Genomic DNA, 21,752 nt, shown 5'->3' on the forward strand with positions numbered 1-21,752 from the left:
TTGTTTTTCTGAGCATAAAATACTCTCCATGTTGTTGCAAATGGCTGAATTTCACAATTTTTGATGGTTGAGTAATATTCCATTGTGTATATGCTATTTTTTCTTTATCCATTCATCAATTGATGGACATTTGGGGTCTTTCCATGACTTGGCTATTGTTGACAATGCTGCTATAAACATTTGGGTGTGTGTGTCCTTTGAATCAGTATTTTTAGATCTTTACAGTAAATACCTAATAGTGCAATTGCTGGATCATAGGGTAGTTCTACTTTTAACTTTTTGAGGAACCTCCATACTGTTCTCCAGAGTGGCTGTACCACTTCGAATTGCCACTAACAGTGTAAGAGGGTTCCCGTTTCTCTGTATCCTCACCAACATCTGTTGTTTCCTGAGTTGTTAATTTTAGCCATCTTGACAGGTGTAAGGTGGTATCTCATCGTGGTTTTGATTTGCATCTTCCTGATGATGAGTGATGTTCATCTTTTCCTGTGTCTGTTGGCCGTCTGGATGTTGTCTTTGGAAAAATGTGTACTCATGTCTTCTGCCCATTTCTTAAATTTTTTTGTTTATTTTTGACAGAGCATGAGTGGGGGAAGGGCAGAGAGAGAGGGAGACACAGAATCTGAAACAGGCTCCAGGCTGTCAGCACAGAGCCCAATGCGGGGCTCGAACTCACTGCAAGATGATGACTTAAGCCGAAGTTGGATGCTCAACTGATTGAGCCACCCAGGCGCCCCTCTTCTGCCCATTTCTTAACTGGGTCATTTGTTTTTGGGGTATTGAGTTTGATAAATACTTTATAGATTTTGAATACTAACCCTTGATCAGATATGTAATTTGCAAATAACTTCTTCCATTCTATAGACTGTCTTTTAGTTGATAGTTTCCTTTGCTGTGCAGAAGCTTTTTATCTTGATGAAGTCCCAATAGTTCATTTTGCTTTTGTTTCTCTTGACTCTGGAGACATTCCTAATAAGAAGTTGCTGCCTGTGTTCTCTAGGATTTTGATCGTTTCCTATCTGGCTTATATTTTAGAGCATTTCCTTTACAGAGAAGAAAAACACAAAAAATATAGAAACATTTTAAAGTAATGTGTGAAGAAATTCGAATGTTAACAAGGGAGAGTGTTCTTTAAGAACAGTGAACCTAATATTCTAGGCCTGCCTTCTAGGCATTAATCAGGAGTCATAAGTTTGAGAAGTTAGGTGGGGTATGGAAAATGGGAGGTTTAGTGGCTGAAATCTTCAGAGCATCCTACAAGAATAAGGAACAAAACTGGATTGCAGAGCTAAGATGAGAGGTCTTGGTAAATACTTTGAATGTGGTAGAGAATGTGAGGAAGAGAAGGAGTAACAAATAGATAAGCCTAGCTACAAATTAAACTCTACTCAGATTGACATTTGCCCCTCCCCTAAATGCATATTTAAAACAAAAATTCCCTTTAGAGAAGATGACTCACGTCTTTAAAATTTCTCTGCAATATTTTAAACACATCTGGAATTAAATCAAACTTACCTGGAATATCCACAGATAAAGATGGATATCAAAAGCCAAAAATAAAAACACAACAAAGATACCTGAAGATCAAGATTGGTTTAATAAGACACTGTTAGTAATTCATTAAAATGTTAAAAATTTTTGAGAAAACAGAAAATACTTAGAATTTTACAGAAGTAAAAAAATTTTAAAGTCAAATGGGTTAAAGGTCACCTGGGTGGCTCAGTCAGTTGAGCTGACTTGATTTCACCTCAGGTCATAGTCTCACAGTTGTGAGATCAAGCCCTGTGTCAGTATCTGCATGGAGGTTGCTTGGGGTTCTCTGTCTCCTCTCCCTCTCCCCTGTTCATGTGTTTATACTTATAAGTGTAATAACTGAAGTGTAATAACTGAACTTAAATACTCAATCTAAGAGTTTAAAAGATTTTATGTAGCCGAAGAAAAAAATTAAACTGGATAATAGGCCCAAATAAGATATTTAGTCTGAAGCCTGGGTGGAAAGCTGCCTTACTGTGAGAATTTCTCTAAACATCCCGTAGGATAGCATCTCCACTCTCATTTTGTTATTTTTTTATTTTTTTTTTTGGCTGACTTTCATTTATGGTGTTTTTTTCCCTTATCTATTTCTTTATTTTTTTGTATTTGGAAATTTACAAGAATTCTTTGTGGCCCCAGATGAGCATAATTCCTGTAGGAAAAAAATGATATTTGCTTCTGGATATTTGAAAACATTTCCAATTGAGGATTTAATTAGAAACCAAGTAAGACTGAGGATAGAAACTCTGAAGAATGTATTTAGGCCTCAAAACGTGTGAACTAAGACTTGTGATCTAAAAGTACTTAGTAAGTATATTTTCTCTTGACTAGAGCCAAATTTGTAACAAATAAGTGATTTTTTTTCGTGTGTGTGTGCGTGCGCGTGTGCATGTGCACGTGTCTTACATCACCTTTTCATTGACGATTTAGCTCTCTGCTGGATTCCCAGTGTTATATTAGGGTCTTTAATCCAGCTCCAGGCAATTTTATGGCCTAGATTTTTTGTTCTTCCTATCTGTTTTTGGCAGTTACAAATAATGCTATTGGCAAATAAAAATAATTTTAGGCTTGGTATGCTGTTTGCTATGTGACAGAATGTCATAGAAATAATAATTCCCTTTCTGTTTTTTTTGGTTTGGCCTTCAAAAATTTCCTTCACATTCTTCAGCAATGTTTAAAAAAGTTTTTTAATGTTTAAAAAGCTAAATTTTTTAAATATTTTGGGTGTTTTACTAAAGTCTTACAGTATAAGGAACTTTTAGTAGGAAAGATTTTAAGCCTACCATATTACCATTCTTCCTCAAACTGCCCTGATTGCTTTCACCAAGGCCTCCATATTGTTCAATCTAGTAAGTTCTGAGTTTTCCTTGAGTTATTCTGAGTTATTGGTTGCACATGCCCTCATTGATCACTCCTTCCTTCTTGATGTGCTTTCTCTACCTTCCTTCCAGAATACTCTTTATTTCTTCCTCACGATTCTTCCTCAGGTGACCCTGAGGAAGTCACCTTGAGAAGTCAATGAGACCCTCATTGTCTCAACACTAATGCATGATAAAACTCAGAGGTTCTGTACTCAGTCTTATTTTCTGTTCTCTGTTTCTCTGGGACTGATCTCCTACACTCCCAAACTCAAAAGATGAGTATCTTTAGTTCAAGGTAAAGTTAAAGTTGGGTACACACATTAGGAACCATCAGTGAGTGCACAGATGGTATATGAGCTTGACAGAGTATGAGATCAGTCCAGAGAAACGGCGAGTAAGACAGATTGAAATCTCCATGTGTATGTCTAAAGAGCCTCCAATAAAACTCCAGATTCTATTCCTCACCAGTTCCTCCTCCTGTGTTCTGACACCTTTGAGTCAAGTGTGCTTTCAGTGGACACCTTGGTTTCTTTGGATGCTCAGGCCAAAAACCCATCAGTCATCCCAGACTACTTTTCACATCTCACATTTGATCCGTATGAAAATACTGTAGTCCATACCTTCCAAATAGCTGAAATTCGACCACTTTACTGCTGCACACTTCGTTCTCAGCTGGTTTGCACTTGCTGTCTCGTCTGCCTGGACTCTGAACACCACAAAACCACTTGGGAACCTGATCACCAATCTCTTCAGACCTATCCTAACACCTTATTTAAAATCATGGCCGCCATCATTCTACCCACCCCCCCAATTCTGCTGTCGTTCCCTTTGTGGAATTTCTCTCCATGTTACATACTGTGTATGGGTTTATTACTTGATTTTCCTCAAAAATTTAATGTGCATACAAGTATGGAGTTTTTTTTTTCTTTCTTTCACTGCTATATCACCAGCTCCAGAACAAAGCCTGGCATAGAGTAAATTACAAAAAACAAAAAACACACCACATAGTTAATAGGTATCATTTTATTGTATAGGAGATTAAGGCTAAAACAGTTTGTGTTTCCTAATGTCCTAGAGATGGTAGAATAGCTGCAACTAAATCCTGATCATTTTAAAAGAATAACAAAAAAAATGTTTCTTATTGTCCCTTGCTGTGGTCATAAAAATGTCTTCACATGGTATCTGTGACTTCACAGTCTGACCCCAATCTGTCCTTTGAACCTCATCTCCCATATGATTCACTTTTCTTACTGAAGACCTATGTGAACCTCAGCTCTGTTCTAGCTGCCTTTCTCCAAAGAGGTCACGCCCTGTGGACACTGCTCCACCTCCTATTTCTCCCTTAGCCTGGGGTGACCTCTTTCCCTATTTCTGGCTAATCAAATCTTCCACTGTCTTCGACTCAGGTCAAATGTCACTTACATCATTAAGTCAGATCCAGTCATCTCAGTAAAAATTAATCTTTTTTCCATTTCAGGCACTGCCAAAGCACTTAGTTTTTATAGAAATTTTGGCACATTACACTGTGCACCTTGTTTTGAATACAATCCTATGCCTGCTTTTTCTGGAACCTCAGGAGACACGAAGCTTCTTGAGGACAGTATTTTGTGTATAATCACCTTTATAATCTTCCTTTAGGTCTTAACAGTGTTGCATATACAGTCAGCACTGAGTTAAATATTGCAGAAGTGCTTTGAACTACTCCATCATATCCAGTTGTCCCTATAAGGAAAATATCCAATTCTTTTTTTCTTTTTAAGTCAAAGATCTTCAGTTTGTTTTTAGACAAAGGCCTTATAAGAATCACAGATGAAAGATCATGCACAAACCACATTTTTCCCTCAATGACAAAAATACATGTTCAGTAATTTTTAAAACATCCATTTTTAGCGACCCAGCTAGCTGGGAAAATGTTGCTGGAATTTTTCTGGTCAGAGGGATGCTGCCTATCTTGGCTGTATTAGACCCACCACAAGAAGGAGAGCATAGTTGGACTATGCTCATTTCAGACAACTAACTCTAACCAGCTTTGAAGAAGACTTGGTTAAGCTGGAGATACAGTTGCAAACTTTGCTTCCTCCTTCTCCCCTGAGGAAGTGGACACAGAAGCACACATCCAGGAAGTTCTGGGTCAGTGAATTATTCGTGCTTTCACCAGTCAGACCTCATTGTGACGCCCGTATGGCTTCATGGGAGAGTCCTACCCGGTGCAAAAGTAGATGTCACTCTGGCACGTGGCTGTGCCCTCCAAGGTGGTCCGTAGCTGGGCGGCATGAACTGTGCAGTCTGCTTGCTCGGTGTAGCCACCAAACTGCAGGGAATAGATGTGTTCCCTCTCCATCTTAATGCTTTCATCGATGCAAACTGGCAGGTGGCTCTGAAACTGGTTTGGAATCCAGAACCAGACTTCTTAAATTCTTCTGTAGGGAACCATCCTCACTGAGAAATACAACAAAGGAGATAGGAACTGTCATCCCCATCCCGATTCCCTTGTCCTGGGGGCCTCCCACGTACTTCATGGCTTTGGGCAATGCTTCCCGTAGAGCCTCATCCACAAGCTTATCTGTCAGTTCCACTGTGGCAAACCGCCTGCCTTCCCAGGTTGCATCCTCATAGGAGACTTCTTCCTTGCCAACAGTCTGAAACAGCAAGTTCTTGACCATGCTCAGCAAAATGTGGCTGTGGCACTCTTTTTTTCTGACTGGTTTCTAAGGTACTATAATGATGAATACTACAACCAATAGCACTTATTTACAATATGTTTTCCAGTAAAACCACATTACTTAAAAACGAGAACAGATATTAAGAGAAAATACATAGAGAAGCAAATGTGGGGTGGTCAAACATGTATCTAGGAGGGAAATTCTCCCTGAGACGTGAAGGGAAATTACATCTGCCCAGACTGTTTAGTTCTTTAATTCTGCCCTGTATCAAGTCCACTGGATTTTCAGCTTTTATTGTACATATGCTTTAACCCATGGGAGCTTGAAGTATATATCAGGTAAAGCAGATACGTTGATTCAGGTAATTCTGAAGGTACTTTGTTGGAGATAGTGTAAGTTGGTAAATACGGGAAAGATAGAGTTCAGACTAGCAAGAACCTTATCATACTAAGACACTTGTATCTATTCCTTACACATATGAAGAACAAATGAAGGATTTTGAGAGGGAAGGAACTTAACCATATTTGACATTTCAGAATTTAACATCAGATTTAGCAGGAAATATAAAACTGTCTAGGGAAGAAATTTGAGTCAGGAAGTTTGTTAGAGTAAAAAAAAATGAAAGGTTCATTCTTGGCAGATCAGCAATAGTTGGGGTGGGGGGCGACCCATAAACGATTGCAAATTTAGACCACAGACCCTACAAAAATAATTTATTAAAGTATTTACTAATTCTGGTTTCATTAACTGTTATGGAATGCTTATGATAAATCTTGCACCTAAGAATATAGTGCTATTAAAGTGTTATATAGTGAATTATTTTACCCTGTCAAGGAGAGGAGAGTAATGGCTGCAGCTGAGAAGGAGCAGTGAGGGTTAACTGAGGTGAAGAAAGAAAAGAAGGGTATTTCAAACTGTACCAATAGCCTGCCCAACTCCAGTGGCAGGACAGGGCTTGGCAAGTATGAGAAACTGGTTTAGGTCCAGTAGTGACTTCAGAAGACAGTAAGAGGGCTCATGGTATTAGAGGAGACTGAAGAGACTGGTAAGGGCTAGACAAGGAAGAATGCTGTAGATCATGTTATGAATTTCTCTTTTTTAGGTGTTATTTAAATTCTAGATAGTTAACAGTATGGTAAAAATTGGTTTCAGGTGTAGTATGGGGCTTAGAAAATATATTCATTTGCATGAGGCCACCTTAAGCACTCAGGATATCTGTTCGGGACCATATGGGGCCTTCTCACTTGTATCCAGGAGATGGGATGTGCGTAAGCATTGTTGGATGCCTTTTGTGGCCATCCTGGTGTGTATGTGCCCTCAAGATCTCTAGCATGCTTTATGGAGGAATATATATTCTCTGTATATTAGAGGGCTGGGATTGTGCTAAACCAGCTTAAGATTACTGGACTGAAGTAGTAATTACATTCATTTTTTCTGAGGACCATGAGAAGGCAATTGATGGTCTCAATATATTTGTGTTTTAAAGAAACATTCTGGCTGCAGATTGGTGGAATAAGGGATTCTGGAGGGAATTCATGAAGCATTTGCTTTGCTGACTGTTGTAAAGGGCACATCTCCAGATCTTACACCAGTGAGGTCATGATGGAAATGGGGGGAAAAATTGGGGGGTGGTTGGACATGAAAAGATGATCATGTAACTTAAAACTAAATACAGCTGATTGACTGGATGTTGAAGATGAGAAGTGAGCACTTGAGCCAAGGGTTCCCAAGTCATCTGAAAGAAGAGGAAAACTAATCAGTGTGGTGGTAACAAGTTGAATAGAAAGTTAAAAAATCTGTATTGGCCATCAGGAAGTTGAAAATGTAGATCTGAAAAAGTTAAAAGTTGGAGGTTAGTGATTTCCATTATTTGCAGAGGAACAATGACAAAATGTAGTAAGGGTTAGTTGCTATAATTTGCAATTTCATCTAGTATTCAAAATACCATAGGATAAATAATATCAGGACGCCAATTTACAGATGAGATAAGCAACGCTTATAGCATGTAATTTGCATAGGATCTGATTTCAAAATTTGCCTTCTTGAATTACCATCATTTTCTGCCTCTATGAATGGATAAGGTTGCAAAACAAAGAGAAAAAGAATCTCCAGCAAGGGATAATGAAAACAGAAGACTGAGAACCATATAGAGAGAGCCAGACACTGAAGTACTATTGAAGTCCATGGTGGAGATTTCATGATTTTGAATACTGATGTTAATGAAGTGTGTTAACCTTGTAGAGTACCCGAGGAATTGAAAGCAAGTTATTTTCTTTGCCATTTAAAACATTTTGTTGAGCAAGTAATCTCTGCCAGGTACTTTTCCAGCTGCTACAAATAGAATAGTGAACAACACAGTAAAATCACCTAGTAGCAAGCAATTAAATTCTAGTAGGACATAGATAATAAGCAGGCATGCAGTTTTTAAGATGCATTAAGTGAGGAGCTCACAGGAATTACCAAAGAGAAGTAGTCTCTGGGGTGGAAGCCAGATAGCCAGGAGTTGACGAAATCAGAGGAAGTAATGCTGGAGTGGGATAAGGGGAGCGTGATTACTGATTCACATTGTGTTAAGAGAAAGAATGTAATGTACAGACTACTGATGTTGATAATGTACAAAAACCATACAGAGATGGGACTACATGCATTTGAGTGGTCCTTGGATATGTGTGATTTCTTTTATGCAGTTTCCAACTAATAGGTAAAAAAAAAAAAATCTTTAACCTAACATACAACGTTAGTTGTATATAATGTATTGATTAAACAATTCTATACATTATTCAGTGTTTACCACAATGAGTATACTCACCATACAATGTTACAATATTATCACTAATTCTCCATGCTGTACCTATATCTCCATGATTTATAACTTGAAGTTTGTTGCTCTTAATCCCCTTTATTTTTTTTTAATGTTTATTTCTTTTTGAGAGAGAGAGAGACAGAGTGGGGGAGGAGCAGAGAGAGAGAGAGGGAGACACAGAATCTGAAGCAGGCTCCAGGCTCTGAGCTGTCAGCACAGAGCCCGATGCGGGGCTCAAACTCACAAACCCTGAGATCATGACCTGAGCTGAAGTCGGACGCTTACTGACTGAGCCACCCAGGATCTCCTCTTAATCCCCTTTATTTCACCCATCCCCCTACTTTATTTCCCCCCTTCTCTTTGGCAACTACCAGTTCTCTGAGTCTTTTTTTGTCCATTTTTAAGTGAAATCATGTTATTTATCTTTCCTTGACTTCACTTAGCATTCCCCTCCAGCTCATACATGTTGTTGCAAATGGCAAGATTGCATTTTTTATGGCTGAGTAATTTTCCATGGTATATATACCACCTCTTTATCCACTTACGGATGGACACTTGAGTTGCTTCCATATCTTAGCTATTGTAAATAATGCTGCAGAGAATGTAGTGGTGCATATGTCTTTTTGAATTAGTATTCTTTTCTGTGGATGAACACCCACCAGTGGAATTACTGGATCATATGGTAATTCTATTTTTAATTTTTTTAGGAACCTCCATACTGCTTTCCACAGTGGCTTCATCAGTTTACATATATACCTGCACTTATTTCTTTCTTTGATTCCACTCATTGGGATGTGTGTAAGGTGATACCTTTATTGTAGTTTAGATTTGCATTTCCCTGATGATTAGTAATAAGGTGGGAGGAAGTTCTAAGTACTGGTTCTCAAAATTAAGTGTTTTTTGGAATCACGTGGAAGGGTTATAAAACACAGTGCTGGATTTACCTCAGGATTTTGATTCAGTAGATCTGAGGTGGGACCCCAGAATTTTCATTTTCATTTTTTTTGACTTAGAAAGCAAGTGGGGGAGAGGGGCAGAGAGAAAGAGAATCTTAAGCAGCTCAGTGTGGAGCTTGATCCCATGACCTTGGGAACATGACCTGAGGTGCAATCAAGAGTCACTCAACTGACTGAGCAACCCAGGTGCCCCCTTTTTATTTTTATTTTTTAAGAATTTTCATTTCTAATAGATTCCCAAGTGATATTGAGGCTGCTGGTTGGTTGATGACACTTTAAGAATAATTGCCTTAAACAATTGCCTTAAATTAAATACTTAAATTTTGTAAGTAATCAAGATAGTGCAGACTTCAATGACATTCCTTATTCTGTCTCCCAACCAGTTCTTAATCAGAGACGAGCAGAAGCTCTTGAGCTAATCTGGGAAATTCTGTTCTTAATTATTTAGAAAACTGAATATAAATGTTCAACAGGCTGTGTTGCTCTATCCCTGAAAAGGTCCCTGTGTCTCATTATAATACAGGCTCCACACACATTGCAAAATGTCAATTTTGCTGCCAAGGAGCAAGTTCTTAAAAGTGCATTTCACAGAATATAGAAAACAACCAATTAAACTTTTCTCACAGCAGGACCTCTCTTTAAAGTATTCTAATCATAAAGAAGAACTTTTACTCCTGCAAAAAGTTGGGTTATGACTAACATTAACTTAAGGTGTGAGATTTTAACATTTGCTTTCTTGTAAAGTTATTTACTTCATGTATTTTTAGTAAGTCTTCCCATTGCACTAACAAACTAAACCTATTAGAAGCATCTTGCCCTGTCCAGATTATTCCAATAACACTCTGCCTGGGATCCCAATCTCCTCCATTTGTGAACACTTCCTTGACCCCTATACCATTTTGTACACAGTTCAGTTTTTCTATTGCCATGCAGTTCTGGTTAGATTCTTCTGTCTTTCAGGTCAAAGCTTAAATGCCATTTAATTTAATGAGCTCTTACTCCCTAATGTGAGGTCCAGAATACTTTGTTATAAGTGCACATTGGATGTTGATTTTTTTTGTTTATATTGAAGTAAAAAATATGTATATTTAAAAATACAAATGTGTGGGTATATCTAAAATACACAAAGATATACATATCAATATATTTTGTAGAAGTTACCACAATTGTATACCAGCAGAAATTTGGACAGGAAGTCTTAATGCCCTCAGTTTCATGCTCCTGTAGACCTGTCTTCTGCCCTTCACTAGAAGGCAGGTCTAGGCTTTTCCCACTAAATGTATTTCCTGAATTATGGACAACATACATAGAGATTCTAGAGCCCAGCCTAAGGAAGCATGAACACGGGATTTGGTGTCAAGAAGAAAAGTGCGTTAAGCTCCTAGAGCCACAGTATCCTCTTTGGAAGATCGGGAGTTAAAAAACAAAACAAAACAAAAAACCTACTTTATAATATTTTTGTAGAATTTTGATAACAAAATATATAAAGCAACCAGGGAAAAATACAAATACAAATACAAATTCTTTTTCTACTGCTTTTCTAAGGAAGATTCTCTATTCTCCATAATTCTGCCAAATATTTCTGTTCTTTAATTCTTGGCCATCTTATAAAGATGATACTTTCTTACAGGACATATATAGGATTTTTTTGGACCACCTAATAAAAACATTCACAATTTTATCTAGTATGAGCTAAGTACGGCTGGTCAATTTATATTCTCTCCAATCTTCATAATCTTGCTTGAAAGTAGATATAATTATCTCAGATGTTAAGTGATTTATCCTGTGGAAAGAGCTCAAACTCTTCAAAGAAGGATTCACATTTAGGTACCTGTCATTCCCCATGCCTCACTGCTTCTGTGTGCATTGTGTCACAGTAAGGTTGGGCACCCATGAGAAGAATGCGCTGGAATGGAATCAGGACAAAGAGTCATTTATGTGATGCTCTACTACAAATTGGTAATAATGGGGGCGCCTGGGTGGCTCAGTCGGTTAAGCGGCCGACTTCGCTTGCTCATGGTCGCTGATCATGATCTCACGGTCCGTGACTTCGAGTCCTGCGTTGGGCTCTGTGCTGACAGCTCAGAGCCTGGAGCCTGTTTCAGATTCTGTGTCACCCTCTCTCTGACCCTGCCCCGTTCATGTTCTGTCTTTCTCTGTCTCAAAAATAAATAAACGTTAAAAAAAATTAAAAAACCCAAATTGGTAATTTTTCAAAAATATTTTGATTATAACTGTACATTTCCATTTTGAATTGCTTATCTGTGTTGTAAAATTTTAAGCAGTGCTTAAAAAGTCTCTAACTGAAATCAAATGGTGAGGTTACAATTTCTGTATGAATACAGCAAAATACTTCATGCCTAGTATAGAATTGACAAATGCAATGTTCTTCTATCTCTGGAGGAATAGAATGATTAGGCAAATAAAGTTACGTGGGTAAAACATCTTTTCAAACATTGACTTCTAATGCCTACATTCCATTCCTACTCTATCATATCATGTCTCTCAGTAGAAACCTAAACTTTCAGTACAGGTTGACATTCAGTCCACAATTCTAATAAAATTGCGGTTGATAAATATCTTCAAACAGACCTATTTCTATGTATGTCAAGAGTACTGTGATTCACTGTATGTGGTTTTGATGTATTGAGTTTCTGTACCTGAATGTTATACGTTTATGAACATAAGAATTCAGTGTTTTACAACAGCACATGACTGATGCACGATCTTCCTGCCCCTTGCTGTGTGTTCAGTTTTTGTTTAGATTTAACTGAAACCTTAATTGTGCCAATGATTCTAACTTAGTTTATTAAAATTTTGAATGAAGATAGAGACTAAAATGTACCAAGAAGGTGGTTTACACTCCACTGACTTTCTAGTTATTATGATATAAACAAGAATTTGTGAGATAAACACTAATAGAAATATAAATGAAAGTACGTTTTTTTTTTAAATTTTTTGTTTATTTTTAGAGAAAGCATGCACATGTGCAAGTTGGGCAGGGACAGAGGGGGGTGGGTGAGAGAATCACAAGCAGGCTCCACACTGTCCCGTGTGGGGCTTGAACTCATGAACTGTGAGATCATGACCTGAGCCAAAACCAAGAGTGAGATGCTTAACCAACTGAGCCACCCAGGCATCCCAAAAGTAGTATTCTTAATTATGAAATTCCAATCCAATATTCTTAAAATGTGTTATTTCAATTTTATATAATTTAGGTTTTCAAAAGGACCAACTACTATTTTATGTTTTAAATTTTGTTGGTGGGACATGAATATAAATAGAATATAACATCTGCAACTTGTGAGCAAATGCCAAATTAATCTGAAATTTTCTGGAATGATTTATTCAAGTGCATTATTAATTTTTTGAAAGTAAAAATTCTTAAGATGACCTCTTACTATTCTATGAATAGGTTGAAGGGGGGAAATGTAAACCCAAATGATTGAGTATTTTAGAGAATTTTTTACCCTGACATTTTTTTTTAATTTTTTTTTTTAACATTTTTTTATTTTTGAGACAGCATGAACGGGGGAGGGTCAGAGAGAGAGGGAGACACAGAATCTGAAACACGCTCCAGTCTCTGAGCGGTCAGCACAGAGCCTGACATGGGGCTCAAACTCACGGACTGCGAGATCATGACCTGAGCCGAAGTTGGACGCTCAACCGACTGAGCCACCCAGGCGCCCCTACCCTGCCATTTTTTATAGGTTACCTCATGTATTTTAATAAAACATGCAATAAATTAATGCCTATTTGGCCTTGATGCTTGTGATAAACTTCAGATGATTCATTTAAATATCTAAAGCTCAAATATGATCGTATGAGGGATCTAACTTACGAAATGTGGATTCTCAAGGTAAAATTGTAAGGATCTCTTGCTAATCTTGAAAGCCCAAAATAACCTCTTATAGGATATTTGACACACTAAATAGGAAGAGTCACCAGTACACTAATTGATTAATATTGTCTTCAAACCTGTGGGACACAGAAGGCCTAGGGAATTTGGTAAGAACTCCATTAAACTCTGTAGTTGGTTTATCTTTGGTTTTTGCCAAAGGTGAGGAATAACTAAAGAAAAATGCCTCAGTAACATGGTTGCATAATTGATCCAATATCTATTTCATAGGTTTTTCTTTAGTATTAACTTGGCAGAGTGTGATAAAAAATAAAGACAAGGTTCTTGATGGAATCATGACTAGTATGTTATGCATACATGCAACAGAAAATCACATAAATTATTTTAATGCATTTGCTAAATATCACATGAAAAAAAAATGAGATACTATAACAGGGAACCCTCAAAATAGCCTAGAGAGGTATATTTTTCAAGAAGCATAGGATAAAATCTCAGCCCTGATGAAAGGTGATTCAAGATTTTCAAGACTAGAAGAAATAGGGAAAGCTTTCTGACAGATTGATAGATATCATGCAGTGTTCAGAGGAGAGAAAAGAGGATTCATTTTTAAGTAAAGAAATGGAGACACAGGTGGCTAAAACAGTTGCAAGAGTTGATTAAATTGAACCTAATGAGCTAGGCAGTAGTGAATATAGTGAGCTTTTGTCACTTAGCTTAAATATTTTGAAAGTTATACTAAGACCAGTGGGAAGTCAAAGCATATTGAAGAGAGAATTGGCATGATCAGATGTGCAAGTTTGATTATTTTTTTTTTTTTTTTTGAGTGTTGGTTAAGTGTTCAACTCTTGGTTTCAGCTCAGGTCATGGACTCACAGTTCATGAGTTCAAGCCCCATGTCAGGCTCTCCGTTGACAGCATGAAGCCTGCTTTGGATTCTGTCTCCCTCTCTCTGCCCAGCCCCCCACCCCCTGCTTGCTTGCTCTCTCAAAAATAAAATTAAAAAAAATTAAGGTTATTCTAGGCTCTCTGTAAACAATGGCAAAGTTAGAACAAAGTAAGAGAACACCTAGGAAGACAACCTTAGAGGCCAATGCAGTCATGTGGACAACAATGTTAACTTGGCTTGGTTATAATTACAATGCAAAGGGAGAGAAGTGAATGGATTTGAGGTATGATCAGATAAAAAACTCGAGATGTGCTGATTGGTTACAGAAGGGAATCAGTCTCCAAGGATATGAGGGTAACAGTAAGTAATGAGGCTATCAGTGGATAAAGGAAACACTGGAGGAAAAATGGATGGGGAGGGGAAGAGGAAGGAAGATGATCAGGTATTCAGTTTGGATAGATTGTGTTTCAGATGCCTGAGAGTTACCCAAGTAGAAATGCTGAATAGGCAGTCAGATATGTGTGCACAGAACTCAATAATGAGGTCTCACCTATCAGTAAATTTGGAGTTTGTTGACATTGTAAGGGAAGAAAAATTTTTCTCTTACTCTCCTGAGTTCTTGGCTGAGACCCCAGTTAATAAGACACAAATTAGCAAGAGAAAAACAGGAGTTTATTAACGTGTATGTCATGTATAGGTGGGAAGATAACCAGGGAAAAATGAGTAACTCAAAAAGGTGGCTTGAGAATTCAGGGCTAAATACCATCTTAACAAGGAAAAGAGATGCAGGGCTGTTACAGTCCTTTTAGGGGAGAGCCAATGATTTTTAGGATAAGTGAGTCTTTAGAATAGATGGGAGGTGTGATAATTGGTAATAATTTGTGGCAAGCTGGTCTGGGTATAGTGTTGACTTTGTCTATTCTGATTAGTCAATCTCCCTTTGTTGATATAACTCTCAGGAAAGGGATCTATGACAATTAAGTTCCTTTTGGATAATTTATTTTGAGGAAGGGACGTTCAGAGAAAGCCTCGACCATCATTTGCTCTTTTTAGGTTTTACAGCTCAAAATGGTCAATATGACAAAGTGGCATGTTTGGGGTAGTACATTTTGCTACCCTTCAATATACAGATTAGTTTTTATTCCATAGGAGGCGATGTGATTCCTTACAAGAATAGTATAGTTTTCAAAGAAGAGAGTGTATAGGACAAAGCCCTAAGGAACTCTTGTTTTTGAAGTTTCAACAAAAATGGAGAAAACAAGAGTGCAAAGAAGGAAGGATCAGGGAAATAAACCGTGAAAAGTGCAGTAACTGTCTCTCAAAAATGGAGCAGTCAACAGAATCCAGTTCCTGATTTTGCATGTGTAAAGTCATTGGTAACTTCGGCAGGAGCAGTCACATTGATTTTGATTGGCCTATAAGTTGAGTTGTGGAATATAGGGAAGAGAATAGTAGTTTAAAAAAAGGAACATGGGCTTTGGGAGGAACTTCTATGCAAAGTACCAGATTATGTTTAAATAGTAACTGGGAGGATGCACAAAAGAGTTGAAAGATACAAGGAGGGGCCAGGCACATTTCGTGTATCCAGTTCCTGAGAAGGGAGCAAAGAAGGGATGAAAGTAGTCAATGGATAGAAAAGTAAATTCTGAACGAGTACACGTTATATAAAGATAATTCCTATAGGTGAATAGGAGGAAAAAAGGGTAAGAATAGCTATTGATGATGGTAGTTTTATGTATTTAATGTCTGAGTTTTCTAGTGGTTTTGTTTTGGTTCTTCTTGCAAAGACACAATCATCTTTAGTATGTCTTGACCATAAACAACATGGGTGGTGGTAGTGAGGGAGAATGCTTAAAATGTTGGAATATGGAAGAAAATTAAAGGACTTTCTATGGGGAAGGGAAGACTGATGAAATTTGTGTTTCAGAAACATTCATCTGGCTGTGACAGAGGAATTTAAGATGGCAGATCTGGAAGTAAACCAAACTGAGAATGATTTTCATGAAGACTGTTGCTGATATTTCTGTTTTTTAACGTTTATTTATTTTTGAGACAGAGAGAGACAGAGCATGAACGGGGGAGGGTCAGAGAGAGGGAGACACAGAATCCGAAACAGGCTCCAGGCTCTGAGCTGTCAGCACAGAGCCCGACGCGGGGCTCGAACTCACGGACCGCAAGATCATGACCCGAGCCGAAGTCGGCTGCCCAACCGACTGAGCCACCCAGGCGCCCCGATATTTCTGTTTTTATTCTTCCCTCCCTCCACATCTCGCACACATACAAACTATCACTTGTCTGTCCTTCTCATTGGCCAGAAATGATCGTGCAAGGTTTGACTAGTATTGTCTTGCATCTGGGCATTAGTGGTGTAAACAGTGGCAGTTCTGATCCTCTTTATGCTACCATGTAGGCTCATGCAGGTCAGTTAGACCAGTAAACAATAGGAATTCTTTATTCAGCAACATTCTTTCAGGTGTTCTGCTCACTCTGTATCAGGCACTGAGGTTTGCATAAAGTGGTGAACCAAAATGAAAAGATTAAAGAACTGTTCCTTCAAGAGATAGACATGGCCACAGTTTGGAGACACATGGCAAGGTATTCCTAATTACTTAAATTTTTTTTAAATTTTTTTAATGTTTATTTTTGAGAGACATAGATGGCAAGAGCAAGGGAGGGGAAGAGAGAGGGAGACACAGAACATGAAGCAGGCTCTGGGCTCTGAGCTGTCAGCACAGAGCCCGACGTAGGGCTACTTTAATTAGTATTTTGTTTGAATTCTGTTTGGTATGATGAGATAATAAGCATATAATAAATAATCCATGGCTACGTATGGGAGGAACCAATGGAATGGCATATTTTATTCCATTTACAGTTAGTGGTGAACTTGAGCTCCTCTACACACTTGGTGTTAAGGCACCAAAGCTAAAAACAGAAGTGTCCCACTTATTTTGGGATTTGGAACAGTAGAGCATAGAATACATCTCCTAACAGCAGTGCATGTAAAATATCTAGCCACCTAGGGCTATTTTTACATATCCATGGTAAACTTATTATTTATTATTTTTTTTTTTTTGGCTGCTAACTGTATGTTGCTAAGCAATTTGTTATCATGCTGGATAATCACATCAAAACTGTTAAACCCCCTGCATATATTCTCATTATGTACAAATTCTGTCCACTACCCAAGAAAACCTACCAAGCATTAAAAAACATCTTTTTCAGAAGCCAATTTTTGTCTTCTGCATTGTGTCACTTAATCAAAATGTGTTATCGACGCTTGCGAGAAAGCTAAGAAGTTTATAAATCACTGTGTATGAGGAAACCAAGCCATATCTGTTAAAGTAAATAATTAGAACATGCTATGTGATGAACTGATGCATTTTATCCCACTTGATTTCCTTACTGGCCTGGAAAATACCAGTAACATATAGGTTTACAGAGAAATACACAGAGGCTCTAGCAATGGAGAATCTCTTGTCGGCAACAACAGCTACTTTGTCAAGTCTTTTCCATATCCTCGCTCTTTTTTCAGGGGAATTTGCCCTAGCAACATAAAAAAGCAGTGGAACTTCTACAGAAATAGGTTAACAGTAGGTTAGGGAACAGTAGGGATGGAACTCCATGCACAGGGAATAAAATGTCTCATTTTACTTCTAATGCTTTCCTCTGCAAGGTTTATCATGAAATTTTAATTGCTTTTTGAATAATCAATTACTGTGTAAGTTTATAAAACTCACAACTAATTTTGGATGTGTTGAAACTTTGTTAATTTCTTTTGGTAGATGATTAGATTTAACTTGAAGTAGGACTATCAATTATGACAATTTTGGAATGTCAATTACTTAATTGTTCCAAGTCAGACTATCTTGGTTCAAATGCTGCCTCATCTATAAAGTGAGACTAATGCTAGTGGCTAACTTATCTAAGCATTAATTTGAGCATTATAAAACTTATATATGTCAATGGCTTAAATCAAGGCCAAGGATATGATAAACATGATGTGTTTCATTATCATGTTTATGAGCCTGCTTTAGTCAAACTTTAGCTACTCTGTAGCTGTAATCCTATCTTAGTCTACAATGTAAGAGTGACTATGGTTGAGTTCAGAATTCTTACTCTATTTTTTATTAAATAAGATGAAAACTCCAATCAGTAAAAATTCTTTTTGAATAGAGTTTTAACTAAATTGAATTCTTCCTTTGCTTAAAGTAAGTTCAACTGATATAAGTCATTTTTAAATGTCCTAATGCATTTATCTTGTTTATAAAAGGTTTATATGACATATAGCAGATTTGGGCAAAGTAATGGGATAGTTTTATTCTTCTGCAAGACTCTATATACACAGTGATGAAGGGAAGTGCATTAGAAATCTAGGGCCAGAATTCAATACTAAATAGTAATTGAAAAAGATATGTTGCTTGGAAACTGCAGGGAGCACCGCTTTGTTTCAAGTGAAGGGTAATACAAATCATGCATTAAAATAGTAGAACCTTTTTAAAATTTCAACAATGCAATTGATGAGAGTTTTAATAAGCTCTGACACATAACTCAGAATAGTGCATTTCAATCATACAGATGGTTCATTAAGATAACCCACAGCATTGATAGATTTATACTGAGGTTTGGTTACATACCTTATGAGGCTTCAGGTTATGGTTGCATAAACTGGACTCAGATTAAAGGTAATGAAATATTCCTTCTAAGAATAATCACCCTTTTAGAGAAAACTGCACCTAATCAGAGTGTCATGCACCATTGAGTCTTGTGCATAGGACTTGCTGTTTAATAGCTGTTTGGTGACATTTGCAATTGGATGCAGTTAATAAACAATGTAAGATGCTAATTTGTTATTTGGCAGGAGGAGTGAGTCCCTTTGCTCCCTCCTAATTTCAAAACATGATGACCCTGAAAGTTAATGAAAATAAAGATCTGCACATAGCAAAAATAATAATGTAGTGGCAGTGACTATTCATCCTTTGTTTGGCTGTTTGAAGGATGAAATTCAAATACCTACAGACAAGACCCCTGAATTGTGAGGTGTTCACTCCATCATTAGTTTCTCTCTCCTGAAAACTCATTATATGCAAGTCTCCTCCAATGGTCTTGAAAGTTATTCCAATTTGGAAAATAATTGATCTGTACATAAAGCAGTTTCTGAGGCCCTGCCTCGCATTTTGGAAATCCGTTCTCTATTTAACCCCAAACTTAATCTTATCTTAGCAAGCTATGACCCAGCATTAAGCTTTTTGTTTATGCATTTGTCATCAGAGATTGGTTTTAGCTCATCTTAAATAGATCATTTTTATCAATTATAATTCAACAGAGGAGAAAATATTTGTTGGATCCTATTGTACACTGTACTTACACGCTACAAGCTCACAATGCACTGTTAAGTCACACATGAATACAATCAATTTTATGACAATTATCAGCCATTGACATTGTAAATATGCCCAGAAGTCAGTTACTTATGATGGATTTTGTTAACAAGAGATTGTGGGACTTTTTTTTTTTTTAGCATTATTATATTTTTATTTTTATTTTTTTGGTTTTTATTTTTTTTTCAATACATGAAGTTTATTGTCAAATTGGTTTCCATACAACACCCAGTGCTCATCCCAAAAGGTGCCCTCCTCTCGCTCCCACCCCCCATCAACCCTCAGTTTGTTCTCAGTTTTTAACAGTCTCTTATGCTTTGGCTCTCTCCCACTCTAACCTCTTTTTTTTTTTTTTTTCCTTCCCCTCCCCCTTTGGTTTCTGTTAAGTTTCTCAGGATCCACATAAGAGTGAAACCATATGGTATCTGTCTTTCTCTGTATGGATTATTTCACTGAGCCTCACACTCTCCAGTTCCATCCACGTTGCTACAAAGGGCCATATTGCATTCTTTCTCATTGCCACGTAGTACTCCATTGTGTATATAAACCACAATTTCTTTATCCATTCATCAGTTGATGGACATTTAGGCTCTTTCCATCATTTGGCTATTGTTGAGAGTGCTGCTATAAACATTGGGGTACAAGTGCCCCTATGCATCAGTACTCCTGTATCCCTTGGGTAAATTCCTAGCAGTGCTATTGCTGGGTCATAGGGTAGGTCTATTTTTAATTTTTTGAGGAACCTCCACACTGTTTTCCAGAGCAGCTGCACCAGTTTGCATTCCCACCAACAGTGCAAGAGGGTTCCCGTTTCTCCACATCCTCTCCAGCATCTATAGTCTCCTGATTTGTTCATTTTGGCCACTCTGACTGGCGTGAGGTGATATCTGAGTGTGGTTTTGATTTGTATTCCCTGATGAGGAGCGACGTTGAGCATCTTTTCATGTGCCTGTTGGCCATCCGGATGTCTTCTTTAGAGAAGTGTCTATTCATGTTTTCTGCCCATTTCTTCACTGGATTATTTGTTTTTCGGGTGTGGAGTTTGGTGAGCTCTCTTATAGATTTTGGATACTAGCCCTTTGTCTGATATGTCATTTGCAAATATCTTTTCCCATTCCGTTGGTTGCCTTTTAGTTTTATTGGTTGTTTCCTTTGCTGTGCAGAAGCTTTTTATCTTCATAAGGTCCCAGTAATTCACTTTTGCTTTTAATTCCCTTGCCTTTGGGGATGTGTCAAGTAAGAAATTGCTACAGCTGAGGTCAGAGAGGTCTTTTCCTGCTTTCTCCTCTAGGGTTTTGATGGTTTCCTGTCTCACATTCAGGTCCTTCATCCATTTTGAGTTTATTTTTGTGAATGGTGCGAGAAAGTGGTCCAGTTTCAAACTTCTGCATGTTGCTGTCCAGTTCTCCCAGCACCATTTGTTAAAGAGACTGTCTTTTTTCCATTGGATGTTCTTTCCTGCTTTGTCAAAGATGAGTTGGCCATACGTTTGTGGGTCTAGTTCTGGGGTTTCTATTCTATTCCATTGGTCTGTGTGTCTGTTTTTGTGCCAATACCATGCTGTCTTGATGATGACAGCTTTGTAGTAGAGGCTAAAGTCTGGGATTGTGATGCCTCCTGCTTTGGTCTTCTTCAAAATTCCTTTGGCTATTCGGGGCCTTTTGTGGTTCCATATGAATTTTAGGATTGCTTATTCTAGTTTCGAGAAGAATGCTGGTGCAATTTTGATTGGAATTGCATTGAATGTGTAGATAGCTTTGGGTAGTATTGACATTTTGACAATATTTATTTTTCCAATCCATGAGCAGGGAATGTTTTTCCATTTCTTTATATCTTCTTCAATTTCCTTCATAAGCTTTCTGTAGTTTTCAGCATACAGATCTTGTACATCTTTGGTTAGATTTATTCCTAGGTATTTATGCTTTTTGGTGCAATTGTGAATGGGATCAGTTTCTTTATTTGTCTCTCTGTTGCTTCATTATTAGTGTATAAGAATGCAACTGATTTCTGTACATTGATTTTGTATCCTGAAACTTTGCTAAATTCATGGGTCAGTTCTAGCAGACTTTTGGTGGAGTCTATCGGATTTTCCATGTATAATATCATGTCATCTGCAAAAAGTGAAAGCTTGACTTCATCTTTGCCAATTTTGATGCCTTTGATTTCCTTTTGTTGTCTGATTGCTGATGCTAGAACTTCCAACACTATGTTAAACAACAGCAGTGAGAGTGGACATCTCTGTCGTGTTCCTGATCTCAGGGAGAAAGCTCTCAGTTTTTCCCCATTGAGGATGATGATAGCTGTGGGCTTTTC

The 21,752-nt window shown here is 37.7% G+C and overlaps 1 pseudogene; it reads right to left on the minus strand.

Annotated features, from left to right (window-relative positions):
- Positions 1 to 5,025: 5,025 nt before the first annotated feature.
- LOC115509267 lies at positions 5,026 to 5,557 on the minus strand (annotated as a pseudogene).
- Between the last annotated feature and the right edge of the window lie 16,195 nt (positions 5,558 to 21,752).

This window comes from Lynx canadensis, chromosome A1 (genome assembly GCF_007474595.2).
Source record: "Lynx canadensis isolate LIC74 chromosome A1, mLynCan4.pri.v2, whole genome shotgun sequence".
In the NCBI taxonomy this organism is placed as follows: Eukaryota; Metazoa; Chordata; class Mammalia; order Carnivora; family Felidae; genus Lynx; species Lynx canadensis.